Source organism: Tachypleus tridentatus, chromosome 2, assembly GCF_004210375.1.
Source record: "Tachypleus tridentatus isolate NWPU-2018 chromosome 2, ASM421037v1, whole genome shotgun sequence".
Classification (NCBI taxonomy): Eukaryota; Metazoa; Arthropoda; class Merostomata; order Xiphosura; family Limulidae; genus Tachypleus; species Tachypleus tridentatus.
Genome location: NC_134826.1, coordinates 90,868,073 through 90,885,064, shown reverse-complemented (window position 1 = coordinate 90,885,064; position 16,992 = coordinate 90,868,073).

The window sequence follows — 16,992 nt, the reverse complement described above, 5'->3', positions numbered from 1 at the left end:
TGCCATATAACAAGCAGACAGATGCATTGAGTGTGAATGGGATAATATTTAACAAGAACAGAGCTTTAGGAATTATATACTTCAACCAAAAATTAAGTGGTCAGCATCTGTAGGAATTATATACTTCAACCAAAAATTAAGTGACCAACATCTTTAGGAATTATATACTTCAACCAAAAATTAAGTGGTCAGCATCTCTAATAGCTATATTTTCTTCAGTTTGTATACTAAATTCAGTTGTTCACATGTAATATTGAAATTAAATGAATTTTAAGAGTTTTAGTTTGTGCATGAGAATATTGGACAATTTGCATCTTTTATCATGACCAAATTTGGTTATTATTGGCCAACAACAATAAAAATGTTGTGGAATAATTTCATGATCTATAAAAAGTTCCTTACTAAATGCGCATGTTTACAAATTGATCTGAATCAGCTGAAATGGTTGGAAGTTATAAACGCTAATGAATTAGACGAAAAAATATTGAAAGGACTGAACTAATTTCTAAATGCAACTTGATTTTAAGGGTTTTATATTATCTGATTGATGTGAATTATAAATTATATAATGCTTAGAAGCCCACCTATCATAATTAATTTTTCAAGAAACAAACTAAACCCATATTTATACATCTTGATGTCTACTATTCAAGACTAAACATACTTTTTTTAAATTTAATTTTAGTAATAATTAATATTAGGCTAAAACTAGTTTATCATGTGACTTACATAAACTAAACAAGATAAGTCATTGACAGACAATTCACAAATGTAGAGATACAAGAAAATAATTGTTAGTGGAATGAAATGAAATGTTGTGGATTTACTCTACGATAATACCTATTAAGCCATTCAAGATTGTGTCCTTTGAAACTGTAATTAACATGCATTAACACTAAAAATGTCAACTGTAGAGGTATAGTTGTTACAAATGAAATATTTTAAAATGCAAAATACTCAAATTACTTCAAAGCATCAGTTGTAGGAACAATTGCAAAAAAAGTTAACATTCCAATAGTAATTGTAATAAACAATCAGTTGATGTGTTCATAGTCCTACTCAAATGCCAGTATGGTGGTTTCATTGTCAATAATGATAACTGTTTTTGATCAGTGTAAATGAGCTTGCAGTAAGCAGTTGCTGACTTATGGTTCCTATCACTTGATGTGAATTATTTTGTTCAGTATACAATCTAGGAACAGGCCTAGCATCCTTGGGACATTTTGTATAAAGTAGAGCTATTTTTAAACTGTGTCATTATTTAGCTAATTTGGGAGCAGCTGCAGTACAATAGGGAAGTTGTCATTCTTCTGTACTGAAAATGTATTTCTTATAGTTACTTGCCTCCTATTACCTAGAGTACTGCTCTCTATATTGAAACTCCCAACTAATTCAAATGTGTCTCACATCCAAATCATCATGTGACAACCCTCCATCAATGAGAGTCATCACTCTTGATGCATGTGAATCCTCTATTCAGCTCTACTGAATTATTACTTTGAGTTTTGGCAATAAATGGGAGCACTGGTTTTTAGTGAGGAGGAGGTAATTACTTGGTAGAAATACGTTTTCAGAAGAGGAAAATTATAACTTCAAATATGGTACTCACATACATAGCTTGAATCCCACACTAAAAAGGGGGAGGGGGCCAGTGTAAGGGGAGAAAAAAAGCATCTGAAGGACACACCCAAAGAGTAGATTTTCGTAGAGAAAGATCATATGTGGGAGACCACACCACTTCTGTACCAGATATACTCTTTGCCCATTGTGGAAAGATGGAAGAGTGCATCCAAGTGGGATGATAGGGATCTGAACAATAAAACCTTTATTAAACTCAATCCCAGGAAACACAAAAGTGGGTAAGATGAAAAGGACGTGATCCTAGTTGTAGTATCTAGGACACAATGGACTGTACACAGCAAGTCAACTACATCCCAAAAACCTATGCTACTGGGAACTGACATCTACATGGGGGGTAGAATGAGAATTATACCATCTTTACGTCAACTATCAATCAAAACCCAACCATCGAGGAGGGGATCGTGCTTTCTTCACCTCAAGCTCATGATACTAGAGAATCTCATACACCTGAGTCATGAATGAAATACATGATAACAATGTGAGAAATTGATTGATTAATTTGGGAACTTGACAACCAGCATCAGAAAGATGTCTGTGTAATGTAAACCATCTCAGTCTAATTTAAAATGACAAGAATTGCCTCAAATATAGTAACATCCTTGGAATAATAAGAACATCAAGGAATAATGGAAGGGAAAGAATCATGATAATCTGCAAGTACCTCCATCATGACCCACAAGATGGATGGAGTAATAATAGTATAAATGAGGGAATAGTGATATCTATTACACACATGTGAAGAGTTTGTTCAGCTCTAACTCCAAAACCTAGCTTCTAGAAACTAACATTCATGTGAGGGTGGGATAATGGATCCCAATTGAAGGGATGAGCTAAACGTTTGATGTATTAATTGTTACATAGTGGAAGATATTTCATTACCTACACAAGCAGAACATCACCATCCTACTCTCAATTTAATGGTCTTATAATCCACTTTTAGGAGGATGCTTCCAAGGTCCACCACCCCAGCTGCCTTGAAATTGAAGGGCTTTCCAACTCCACAGGAAGAAACGGTGGGAGAAAGCAAAGCAAAGAGTCCAAGGAATGACAACATTTGAGACAGAGCAATAGGTGACTATGAACAGAATAAGCAAGTCAGTCTCATGAAAGAATGAAGAATGGCAGCAACGGATGGATGATGGTACCCCATCAAGGAAGAAACAGCTACCCAAAGCAGAGAATGAGAGATGAACGCGTGAGATGTACTGCCAGTGCTGGACAGACAAAGTACCTCCAACTACAAGGGTTAGATATTCAGGGAAAAAGAGAGGTGCATAATCAGAGTGAATATGCCAGGAGGTTATGACAGAAAGAAGCAGACAAGGAAGAAGAGGCCAAACGAGTCATAAGCCAAACCCAATGGGTAAAGGAAGAAGGAGCAAAATCACAGACAATGCGTAGTAAGGAAAGGAAGCCATGGTAAATGGACTCAACAGAAGGAAACTGTTAAAACAATAAGACAGACCAGAGCATGTACTGAACAGAAAGGGTCATTTGAATTTCACTGGAAAGAATGTGGATGATGGTAAGAAATTACAGGGCGAAAGTAATACATCACTTAAGTTAATAAAATCGATCCAGAATGAAAACAAAAATCGAGCTGAAATAGCCAAGAAAACCAAAGCAGTGTTGGCCAGGAAGGATCAGTCAGGAAAACCTGAACCAGAGTGACATGGATGAACAAGAATCTAGGAAAAAAAGATTGATGGAATGAGAAAAACTAATGCTATAAATTGGATGTAAACTTGTCTGAACTTAACAAGAACCAAGCCAAATAGACGATGAACCAGAGATCAAAACCAAGAGAGAGAACTAACTGGGAAGTGATAAAAGATTCAAAGACGTTCCATGGAGAAGTACCTCACATGAGGTAGAGCCACCATAATTAAGAGAATTGAAAGATTACTCCTGTGGAGTGGAAAGTCAATTAGCATGGAAGACAAAGCATCTGGAACACGACCTTCCACAGGAGACATGTAAAGTGTATGGATTCAAAAAAGGAAATTAACTATAGACTACAAAGGAAACAAGAACTAGTGTCTCTTTGGCAAGAGATACAAGTCACCACCGTCAAAAAGTCGAAACAGAACAGGATTAGTCAAATCCAGTCAAGAGGAAAAAAGGAAGCTTTAGTACCATAGACTGGCAGAAGTGCGTAGATGTGAAGGGGATAAGAACGTTTGTCTATAAATTAGTGTCCTGAAGCCTTCTACTGGCCGAGGCACACTCCTCACCTTTGAAAAAGAGCATCAGGAAAAATAAACAATCCAGAAGAGAGGGAGAAAGCGAAAACCCGACTTTGTGGGTGTTATGTTCAACTATCAATATATATAGAGTGCGAGAGGAAGACGGAAGGATGAAAATTGAAAGAAAAATCTAAAGTAAAGGCTTGAATAACAGAAAACTCCTTCAGATGCATTCAAAGATAATGAATATTTTAAAATACATCCCAAATAGGCTAATTTAAGGTATATAACAGGAAAACTTATTCCTTATTTGAAAAAAAATATAAAGTACGATAACCTTATCAGAAGAGAGGATATTACTTAACTTTACAAATTTACGTAAATACAGTAACATTCACGGCTAAAATAAAACTACCATTTCGCGACATTTCAAGAAAATGATTTTCGGTTGCAGCAAAAATTGTGTTACAACAAATCTAGTATTCATAAAATTTGTTATACGTCATGTTTCTCAAAACAAACTAGAAAATATATTTTACTATAAACGCCATTTCCCAAAAGGCTTGGAGGAGAGCAAAATGGCTGATCTCGCACGAGTGTCCCAGTTTAATTGGTGTCTTACATTATGGGGTAATTTGCGTATAACTTAGGCGTTAATGCAAGACTGACTAAGAGTATTTAACAGAAATTACTATTTGGAACCACATTTAATGACGCTCCTGGATTGGTCATCTACCACTATCTTATAAACCGAATATCAGAATATCTTTGTAGTTTTCCATGGAAACTATAGCATTCCGTAACATTTTGCTTACCTTGAAGGATATAGTCACTAATAGTTGGAAGTGAATTTATAAAGGTTCGAGAGCATGTCCTCTGGACAGTTTGGGACTATTTTGACAAAGTAGATACCAAATATGATGGACATTTGAAACATGTTTCTTAAAAGTTAAATTAACACGAAATAAAGTTTAATGACCAACTAAAACATTACATTTTATTTTCTACCTTAATCGCTTTCATTTCATTTTCTTAAATGCATTTTATAATTTTTATTTGATTATAATGAGCGATTATTTAATATCAAAAACTCACTTCAAGTCTGAGAATCCTAAACTTATTGAAATATATGGAAGTTCAAAGTAAGTGTTGCTCCCTGTATTAGGGTTTGCTCTGTCTGTGTTATTATTATTACTGGATATTTATAAGCCTACATTTAGTCATTTTTTACTAAAAGTAGGTGGCCCGGCGGGTTAAGGCGTTTGACTAGTAATCCGAGGGTCGCGGGTTCGAATTCTCGTCATACCAAACGTGCTCGCCCTTTCAACCGTGGGGGGCGTTATAATGTTACGGTTAATCCTACTGTTCGTTGGTAAAAGAGTAGCTCATGAGTTGGCGGTGAGTGGTGATGACTAGCTGCCTTTTCTCTAGTCTTACACTGCAAAATTAGGGACGGTTAGCGCAGATAGCCCTCGAGTAGCTTTGCAAAACAAATAAAACTAAAAGTAGGCCCTACAGCGAAAATGTGAAATAAGACCTAAGGTCAGGTTCCGGGAATTGAGCTTTATAGCGTATTTACTGTCTAAAAACGCCCCCCCCCCTAAATAACTTATGTTTTAAGTTTAAAACTATTAATCGGAATACATATACTTTTGAATCCTGATTATTATACAATTAATAGTGAGTTAAAAAAAGTAAATTGTTCTAGCATTATATTTAAGGGATTTGTGCAAATTTGTGTTATACTAAACCAATTGTTCATAAAGGCTTGCAAATTGATAAATATGTTACTGGAAAATTGTTTAATTAAACTATAAATGATGTAACATTGATATATGACACCCTTTTCACTTGTTAAAAATAAAGTACACAGTTAAGGTATTAGGATGTATTACAAAAGAGAAATGAGAGGACAAAACAACATAGAAGTCAGTGCTTTTTTATATATTTAATGCACTACTTTTGTTTAATACATGCTTTGCTTGGATCATTAAATAACTAGCTGTTGTACTTGTTATTTCAGTGAATTTTTTAAAGTAAGAATTTCAATAATGTAATATTTAGTTATGTAATTAATGTATATTTCTTTTTATAATAGTTTGGAACTGGAATCAGAATATGTTGCAAAGTTTTAACTTATTCATTTATATTTATCTCTGATGTATAAAACAAACTTCATACTTTGAAATTTTATCCTCATTACCAATGTACTGTAAATGTGAGCCTCTTGTGTGTTCCATTGGACACAACGAAACTGAATTGTTACCTACTGTTAGGGAAGCTCTGATAGCAATAACTTCCTTCTCTTTGAAGAAAGAGTGTGCACTGATGTGCTATATTTAACACACTGTCATCAACATTAGTCTGTTGGATTGTTCTTGTTCTTCTGAAACTATACATAGTAATGTTGAATTTATTGAATGCATCTCCAAGAAATATGGCATGCTTTTATAATTCTGTTGTATACAGAAAGCTGGGTTTTTAGTATAATGTTTATATTAACAATGTGTCTGTGAATTTACATTTTAAACTTGCATGCTTACATATTAATACAAGTTCTATTTTATTATTTGAAATAACTAAGTGCTGATATGCAAATTATTTGATTTTATTATTCTGTTTTGTGGTAACTGTGTGTTTTACGTATTTTATATTTAAAATGAAAATAACACAGCAATGGAACCCATTCTTGTTGAGGACTCTCAATAAAATTGTCACTTAACAATTGAGATACTCTTAGATCTGTATCAAACTTATAAATATTATGGCCCATTTCTCTGTTGATATAAGTTGTTTTGTTTTTCTCTACTGGTTTTATCTTGTCTGAGCCTTCTGAATGACACTTTGTCACCCTAGTTTGTTTTGTTTTCATTTTTAATGTACTTAACCTAATTTCTTGAAATTTGGTATATACTTTCTACATAATGCTTGAATAAAATTAGGTAATTTGATTTGGTATTTATGTAATATTTTAGGTTTTGAATTTGTGTAGATTTTGTTGTTAAAACTTTTATTGTATGTCTAAGTCATGAAATGTATCCAATAGAGCTATTTATTTCCAAAATAAAACTAATTATTGTCTGTAGTGTTCTAGTAATGGCATATCCAATTTCATGTCTGTTGATATAAGTTCTTATATAAAGAGTTACTATTAAAAATTATGAAACTAGATATTTTCTAAATATTATTGATTTGAAAGTTTCATTTTGTTTATTAGTTTGGGTTTAACTATTTTTGTCAATTATGTTTTTTATTTGTGTTTAACCATTAAAATAGCATAAACACTGATGAACAGTAAAGGTGTTTGCTACAAAAAGAATCTCAGTTTTTGTTATCTTTTCTAACTTTTGTAAATTTCACATTAGAACACTTTGTTCTCCCCTTTGAAAATTCCACTGGTCACTTTTTCAGAAATCATACATTACTACTTACCCAAGTGTTACTTTACAATTAAATAGTTAGACAAGAATCTTCTCTACCCACTCATTTTTTACCGTTGGTTATATCTAGTTTTGAGACTAAGATTTATCTGTTACTGTTCAACCAAGTTGTTGTGATGTCATAAAATCCTCTCAATACAGTGTTCTTGATTTGTCATTGAGACAAAAGGAAAGTTATGTGAAAAATGAAACCTTAAATTAGTGTTATTCTAAGTGTTACTAGGGTTTAAGTAAATATGAACCTATACCTTGTAATGGGCAGAAAATCCTAAAATAATGTATAATAGCTTTCTTCATAGATGATACTTGTTGAAACTGCCCAGTAATAATATTCAAACATTTTAAATTTTTTTCTTGCAAATTACCATAAATAAATTTTGCAGAGTTCAAAGTATCAATTCTTAGATGTTTTCATGTTAAAAAAGAACTGCTGAAATAAAGTTAGAATTACTAATTTTTCAGTTGTGAAATTTGTGATGCAAGCATGTCCTTGGTCCCAAAAAATTGCACACACTTTCAAATAAGATTAATAACATAATTTCTGATATGGTACTTACCTCCTGTCACAAGATTAGCTTTCTCATTCAGTGCTGCCATCTATATGTGAACTATTTCTTTATGCATGCAACAAGGATTGTGTTCCTCTTCATTGGAACATACCAATTGTAAGGTGTATCACATGCAAATCACCATGCCTCAGTATTAACTAATGGTAGTACAGCATGCTCATCTGATGCATGTAACTCTCTTTATACTTCTCTCCCACACCTTCACTTCTCGTTTGGCAATCTTTGTGGACAGATGCTTTCTTTAGTGGTTACTGCTTCTTGTGTGACATAATTTAATTTTTGCTTGACGTGTTGTTGTTTTTTTTTCTCATACTTTAGAACATTATCTCTCAGTTTATTATTGTCGCTCTATTTCTGCACTCCGCAATTTTGTACAAGTTTCATGAGTCACGAATTCTGAAGTCAATGTTTCCACTTCAGGGATCACACCAGTGACTAATGTTTTATCTCAGGCCTTAGGTGCAGGCAACCCTATGGTAAATCTTTCTGCTTTTGTATGTTGGGAGATTGAATGTTACACAAGTCAACCTTTGTCCACTAGCATCACCCTTATGATTCTGCTGGCATTATTCAGAATGATGAAGGTTTTGTCGTCTTTTTCTCCTCCTGAGTTTCCTGTTCCATCCCCATTCCAGCCTGATTCACCTTAATCTTCAAAGATTTTATGTTTCATGTTAGTGATGTTTTGTTTCTTCCCCCTGTCTTTTACTCTCTTCTTCCTTCCTTGTTACATGAACATTCTTTTCAACCATTTTTGATATTTCCTCCATCTCCTTATATGAAAGGATCAGCATGCTTTAACCACCACCCAAGTATGCCCTTTCTTACAATCTGGCAGAATACCTGTTTTTGGATCAACAGTTTTAGGATTCATTATTACCTCTTTTGGAGGTAGCTCCTGACTCTGATGTTAGTCTCACACAATTCCAATATTCTTACCTTTGTCTTGCTCTTACTACCCTTCTCAGGTATCTTTCTTTTATACATTTGTTCTTGGAGACTCTCCACAGAAATTCTGAGGAATTTTCTACTGATACATTAACCCATATATTATCTTCAGCTCTGGCTTTACATTCATGGTTTCTTTGTTTTTGAGACCTTATAACGTGTGTGTTAGTAATCATTAATACTAACCCTAATAGCAGGGTCAATAATAGGTCTTTCTACAAAAAGTGCTGATGAGAGACCAAAACTTGGTCAAGCTGAGAGACAATTCATTGAAAACTAAACATTGAAATATGGGGGATAGCAAAATATGGAAGTAATTTCTGTCTGTGTCCATTAAGTTCTTTGTTAAAGGTTATGAGATAGGTGCTTACAAACATTTAATGAATGATTATTCTTCCAGAATATTTTCACATAGAAAGTATTAATGTTAAATATGTTGTTGCAAGAACTAAATTACTGTTAACAATATTTGGTGATGTTCATCTTACAATTTTGATGATAGTTTACCACAAAGTTAATACTATGAAAATGGATATCAATGCCATTACAGCATAATGGCCCAACTTTGTGTCATTTGGGTCAAAATTAGATTAATTTGTAGCCAATAAAAATTAGTTAAACTTGTCTCAAGTTCACACAAACTTGTTATAGCTGGTTGTGGTATTTAGTGTGGTATTCCTATTACTGGCCTGGTAAATGCTACAACAGTATTTCATCTTCTAAATTAAAAAAAAAAAAAAAAGTACATTCACTTTTATCCTGGTTAATAACTTTGCTGAGTCATAACGTTTCTATTTTCAGTATTTATCCAAACCAATAGATGAATACTGGCCCATCAACTATGAAAAAGAAAGTGTGTTAAATTAGAGACAACAATTTGCATCATATGCTTAAAAGTAGGAACAGACAATATAGTTATTTCTAAAGCAACAGGGCTTGAACACACTTTATGCTGGTGTAAAAGAGTGTAATGATGAATCATATAAATTTGTACAGGAAAGTGACACAGACACAAAGTATAGATCTGTGTTTTTATCATTTATCATTGTTCATGCTGCAAAATGTATACCTAAAGGATTTTGTACACTTTCAATCAATGCAGTGAAAGACTAACTGAATCAGCAGGTAAAACCTTATTTAACTATTTCATTGAGGATAGGATGGTTGACAAAAAAAAAGCATTTTATTAATTATAAACTACATTTGAAACCCTGTCTAATCTATGAAATCCATTTTATAGTAGCAAAGGTCTTATATTAATTATTTTAAAAGTAATTAAATAGTGTACTTGTGTTAAATTATAAGAGATCATAACTATTAGATAGGTATTTCGAAAGTAAAATGATTAGTTATGAAAAATTCCATTTATTATTGAGATAGATCCTGTATATATTTTTTTTATATCTTTATAACACTGGTTTGGAATGTAACAGTAGTGTAGCCACTAGTGGACATGGTTTGGCTATGTCCCTCTCACTCAACACCCAGCCCACCTTATCAGGTTCTGCTTGATGGTTCTCATGCTGAATATATTATACGATACTGTTTTTTGTCATTGTTGTTATTTAGTGACCTGTAGCCTGATGTTATGGATTTCCATCTGTCTCATCGTAACTCCAGGACCACCTGAAATTTCATACACTAGTGGTGTGTGGTTGCAGTTCGACTGTTAATATGTGGTATTAAATTACCATCTAACAGTGTGTCAGTTCAACGTGCAAAGTAGTGCATCAAATTAGTGTTTTACTGAATAAAACGATTATGGTGAAACTCTTCCTGGAATTCTTGTGACTTCCCTAACTGGAAGGATGAGCTTCCTGCCAATTGGTGGTTCCCAGATCGATGTGAATTTGATGAGAATAAACATGCATTTGTGGATGGCTAGCAAATGTAGTTTTTGAGCACCTTTGCTTGAATATCTGGAAACAAACACAAAACAAGGTTAAAGCTTTTGTAGCAGTTTTAGAAAACAGAAAGACTTAGATAACTCAATGAACATTTTTCTACATTTCAGAGAAATAATCTATTTTCAAATCCTCAGTTACCAAAGTGTTTAAACCTGTTTCTGTTGTAGTACAGAAAACGATTTTTGTGTCTATTGTTGTAATTGGATGAAATGTTTGGACATATGTTATTCTGGTCACTCACATTTTTTTTTCTATTTGCACTTGTACAGTAATACACATTAAATTTATATTTTAAAGAAATTGCAAAGGTAATATTGAATTTTACTGAAATTATAATGGCTATCTAACTCAATTTTTGTCCCTCTGTGGCTCAGTTTTACATCTACAGGCTTATGACACAAAATATCGAGTGTCGGTACCTATAGTGGACAGAGTACACGTATCCCATTCTATAGATTTGTGCTTAACAATGACCAAATGAAATTAACTCTTAATTCAGGTAGGTTTTTTGAAGATAAACATAAAATTTTATAACTCATTTGTTTGTTGTTGTTTTACAAAGTTTTTAAATGTATGCATTTTATCAGGGGTTACAACGATAGACCAAATTTTAAATGTCGCATATCCTAGCCTTGAGAGTCCTTTTTTTGAAATTTCACTTTACGTTGAATTTTTGCAGATGGAAAATTCCCAGATGGAGTTGTCAGTGATATTTTGTACAATGAAAATAAATGTTTCATGAAGTAAAACAACAACCATTACCAGAAGAAGGGGAAAACAATGCGACACATGCTAAAATTTGTTCTGTTCTGTTTATCTCACTCAACTACTCAAGATCAAACAAGTTAGTGTATATGTAATGTATGGATAGGCTTCAGTTTTAATTTGTAATTTTCACAAACGAATTTTCCCAAATTAAAGCATGCAGGAGCTTTGATTGTGCTAGTTAATTTTATTAATTACCAGGACTGTGAATGTAGTTGATTTTTTTCTTTAGTTTTTGGAAGTGTCTTCATAACAATAGGCAATAAAGATTATTATATAAAGTAGTAACTTGTAAAAGTTAGCAACACCTTTGAACTCTAGTCAGAATAGTCTTCTATATTGTAGTTAGATCAATAAGAAATACAACACAAATCAAGGAAGCAAAAGAGTATTTTAGTTACAAAGTAAAATAGTCGTCAGTATTTCTTGATGACGAGAAATTCACTTGAAATGAAAAATGTATCTTAGAACAGCTGGTGTGGGTATTAACTCTTTTATTGATAAGCAATCCAGCCATTCTGAATGAGATACATTTTTAAGTTGTCTGTATTGTAGTTGGGACCAGTCGGAAGTAAAACTACCCCCAGAACAATAAGGTAACAAAGGATTTGGGGTGCTTGACTAAATAGTCTTCTGTTCTGCAGTTAGACCAGTCAGAAGCAAAACTCCACGAACCAATAACATTACAGAAGATTTTAAATACGTAAAAAAGTGATCTATTCTGTAGCTTGACCAGTCACAGGTTTTAAATCTTTGTGCTGAGCACTCCTTTTAAAAACATAAAACACCAGTTTGTGACATAATTTGAATGTACACCAACAATACAGTGACACTTGTGAACAGTCCTGTATTTGGCCTTTTTTTTATCTTCACATATATATAACTTTTTCTTATGAAATCAGAAAAAATGTTTTAGTGGAGTTTTGATTTTGGTTCTCAACTCAGTATACAAGACATGTTTGTATGTCAATATTGGATGTCTTCACTACCTTGAGAGTTCGATTGAAAGTGGTTCACAATCAAGCAGGTTGATAAAATTTTAAAAGTAATTTTTCACATTTCTTGAACTCTTGGTGGATTAAATGAGAGTGCAGTCGAGTGAGATTCTTTGAAGTTAGCTAGTTGTTGCCTAAAGGTTTGGAGGTTTTTCCCCTAAAAACAAAAAGCAGCTTCTGTATGTAGTTAAGATGTTTAACTTGAAAATCTTGCTGAATTTTATTGAAATATAGGCTACAGTTGGTTAAAAATGTCAATGGCTCCACTCTGAAGTCAGTTGTGATCTACTGTTTAGTGGGATGGACTGTGAATCCAAGGATTCATAATCTGCTTCCATTACTGCAGTTTTGCTTTACTCATTTATCTGTGAGTCTAGTAAAAAAGCAACAGGTAACAGTAGTCCAAGAGTTGGCAATGGATATAGTTTACGAGTTCACAAGTCAGGACGAGTGTCACAGATAGTCTTTGTGTAGTCTTGTGCAAAAACTGTAAACACAAAAAAGGTCCCTTTTATGAACCGAAACCTGAGAATACGAACACCAAATATGAACTGCAGTATTTTTCAGGTTATTCCGTTGTTTGCCTGTACAACTAATAACTCCATTGGCTTGTCATATAGTGAACTTCTTGCTATCATTTTAAAGTTGATAGTAGAGTTGCCATTGTTCTGTATTTTTATTTGTCCTGATGTTGTCTTAGAGTAGGTCACCTCTTTTCAAGAAGTTGCCCTCTTTTTTTCGTTTTTGCATCCAACATTCTGTGTTCTGTAAAGACCAACAGTGTATGTGTTTCTATAATTTATTCAACAATTTATACCCTAACCCAAAGAAAAACTGTACTTGGTGTACTAGAAGTCACAGTAAGATTGTGCTTGGAATAGGACAACAATCAGAATAACTATATTTAGTGCACTATAACCCTCATGGAAACTTTTATTAGTGTAACTCACCACAAGGGTAATTGTACTTAGGAAGACTGTGCTTCGTATGTCACAGCCATCAGGGTAACCACTTTTGGTGGACTATAAACATTGGGGAGACTCTCCTTGGTTGACTATACACTTTAGGGGTATTGTACTTGATATACCACAACCATCAAGGTAGATGGACTTTGTGGATTTTAACCCACAAGAAGACTATATATGCTATACTAAAATCATGGTAACTGTACTTAGTGTACTCTGACTCTCAGGAGCACATACTTGTTTCACTATAACCCTCGGAGAAGATGTATTTAATATTTTAAAACAATTTGGGTAAATATAATTGATGGACTATAATCCTTGGAGATGTTTCTTGGTATACCACAACAGTCAGGGGTATGGACAATAACCATCAATAAGATTGTATTTAATTGGTAATAACCTTTAGGGAGACTAAACTTGATATACCACAAAATCAAGGTAACTGTACTTATACTGTAACCTTCAGGGCTGTTTTAGTTGATATCCCACAACCTTAATGGTAATTGTACTATAACTCCTAGGGAGACTTACTTAGTATACCACAAACATCAGAGTAATTGTATGTGTTGGAATATAACTCAAACAACAGTGTACTTGGTATACTGTAACTATCAGGGTTAGGACTTGGTGTATTATAACCTTCAGGAAGACTGTGCTAGGTATACCACAACCATCAGTTTAACTGTACATTATGGGATATAATCCTCAGGAAGTCTGCTTAGTATACCACAACCATCAGGTTAACTGTATATTTTCTGGAAAATAACCCAGAGCAAGACTCTACTTAGTGGACTGTTACCTACAGGAAGTCTGTGATTGATGTACCACAAACTTTGGAGTAAATGTACAATAAACCTGAAGGATACTATATTAGACTACAACTGCCAGAGAAACTGGCTTTGGAATAGCACAACAATCATGGTAACTGTAATTGGTTAACTATAACCCTTAGGGATATATTCCTAACCATCAGAGTAACTGCACTTGATGGAATTTTACCCATAGGAAAACCATACTTGGTGGACTATAACGCACAAAAAGAATGTACTTGGTATACTACAGTTATTAGACTGACTGTACTTTATGGACCATAACCCACATGGAGACTACTTGGTAAACTACAAAATTCAGAAATATTTAGTTTGGTACTCTTGAATCACATTCTACGTCCTGCGGTAAATTAATGATGTGAGAATTTGATAAATGGTGAGACGGTATTTTAGAAATTGTTGAAAGAAATGCTATTTTTCAATAATTAATTTATAAAGTTTTATAAATGTTTTATACTAAAACAGAGGCTGATGTATTACATGGATTAGGAAACTACTCTTCCATGATATAAGGAGGATCTGTGATTTTTTTCTGCTTCTCCACGAGCTGTGTGATTGAAAAAACTCACAGAAAATACAAACAAAACAACAACATAAAACTGCAATCACAGTTTGTATCCAATGTATCTTAAAATGTTTAGGAGGATCTCTTCCAACAAGTCAAATCGGACTTTTTCGTTAAAGATTGTGAAACAAAGGATGAAAACTCGGTTTACTCCTAGATTAATAGAATTTAAATATTACGGTACTGTCATAGCTAGTGCCGTAACTCAGAAATCTTAAACTCGTATTACGTCATAGGGAAAACCCAAGGACAGAGTATCACGTGACTTTGCTACTTAGAGCTGGGTAATCGGGTGCCTTTTTTGTTTTAAGGCAATAAGGGTAACAAACTACTTGATGTATAAAGCTAGAATTATCTCTGTCAGTTGGTTATCTTAGACGTTTTAACATAACACACAGAATTGTCTAATGGCCTATTGCTATTTTGACTGTTGTTCGAATAATATAAAACGTCGGACCATGTCGAATATTAGATCCACGAAAGTTGCTGTCATAGCATTAAGACATAAACAAATTGACCTGTGTTATATGACCATGGAACATCGAAGGGAGATTTATTAGAACAATCCACAATAATTAATAGTAGTCTAGTAAACTTAAAATGCGTTTTGTTAGAGTTTATTACTGTACATAACATAATTTATAAAATAATTTAACAAAATTTTCACTTGTATAAATATTTGAAAAATTTGAAATTTTGCGGTACACTGTAACAATTTGAAATAATTATACAAGTAATTAATGTTTTTTCGTGAACGTAAAAGGAATAATTACATAATTATTAAATTTTGAGTAGATAGTAGCATGTTCTGACTTCCGTATGAGTATACTAAACGGTGTGTGTATGTATGTATATATATATATATATAAATATAAAGTAAGACTTACAAACTTACAATGCTCAAAATCCAAGGTTTTATTCCTCCCGGTAGATGAGAGTGCTGATAGTTCGTTGTGTAGCTTCGCACTGAGGAAAAACGACGCAACAGTAAATTACACTGAAATAATATTTGTATGCGGTTTCTAGGATTTTTTGCTTGGGTTAACAAAATTAAGACTTTCATGTCGGTGGGTTTTGTTTTTGTTGTTTTTTTAATTTCGCAAAAAGCTACACGAGGGCTGTCTGCGCTAGTTGTCCCTACTTTAGCAGTGGGATGGCAGCTAGTCATCACCATTCACAGCAAACTCTTAGTACCAACAAATAGTGGGATTAACTTGACATTATAACGCCCCCACGGCTGAAAGGACGGGCATGTTTGGTGTCAATGGGAGTCACAATGTCGAGAATTCCAAAATCTTAGACTGTATTTCATTTGGTTTGTTTGTTTGGAGTGTCACATAAAGCTACACGAGGGCTGTCTGAGCTGTCTCTAATTTAGTAGTTTAAGACTAGAGGGAAGGCAGCTAGTCATCACCACTCACCGCCAACTGTTGCACTATTCTACCAACGAATAGTGGGATTGACTGTACATCATAACGCCTTCATGGCTGAAAAGATGAGCATATTTGGTGTGACGGAATTTCATTTGGAGAGTTCTGCGTAGGAGTAGAGCTTTCGAATCTGGGTTGTACCCCTGCGCCACTCCTGTAGCTCGCCATTGATTCTTATCAATAAATTATAGTAACTGTGAACAATAGGTTACGAAGAATGTTATAGTATAAAAATTCACACTTCGCATTTTGCGCTCATGTGTGTGTTATAAGAGTGACAGTAAAATCCCACCATTTGACGAGACAAAAGTAGCCTAAAAATTAGCAGTGGATACTTTTTACCAGCTGCTCTTCCTCTCTGATCTATCATTTAAAATTAAGGGCAAATGCAGACAGCCTTCGTGTAACTTTGCGCGAATATCTGGAAACTAACTTACTGATTGGATTTTAAAGCCGGTTTGTGAGGATATAAAGGCAAATACGAAGCTTGCTTGGAAAGTAATTATGGTACCAACTTATATTACAAGTATGAAATGCTCAATACAATTTATATTAGTGTCGTGGAAAAGGATAAACAAACGAACATGGTGTTGAAATACTCAAGTTCGTACTGTAAACCAAATTATTCTCAATTAAGAGTAACGTTTGCTTCGTGTTGAAATATATAAACTCAGTACAGTTGGTAAACTGTGAGATTTTTTAATGAAACGACATCTAAGTTTTCAAGTTTTAACTTCCACAGAATGATAAG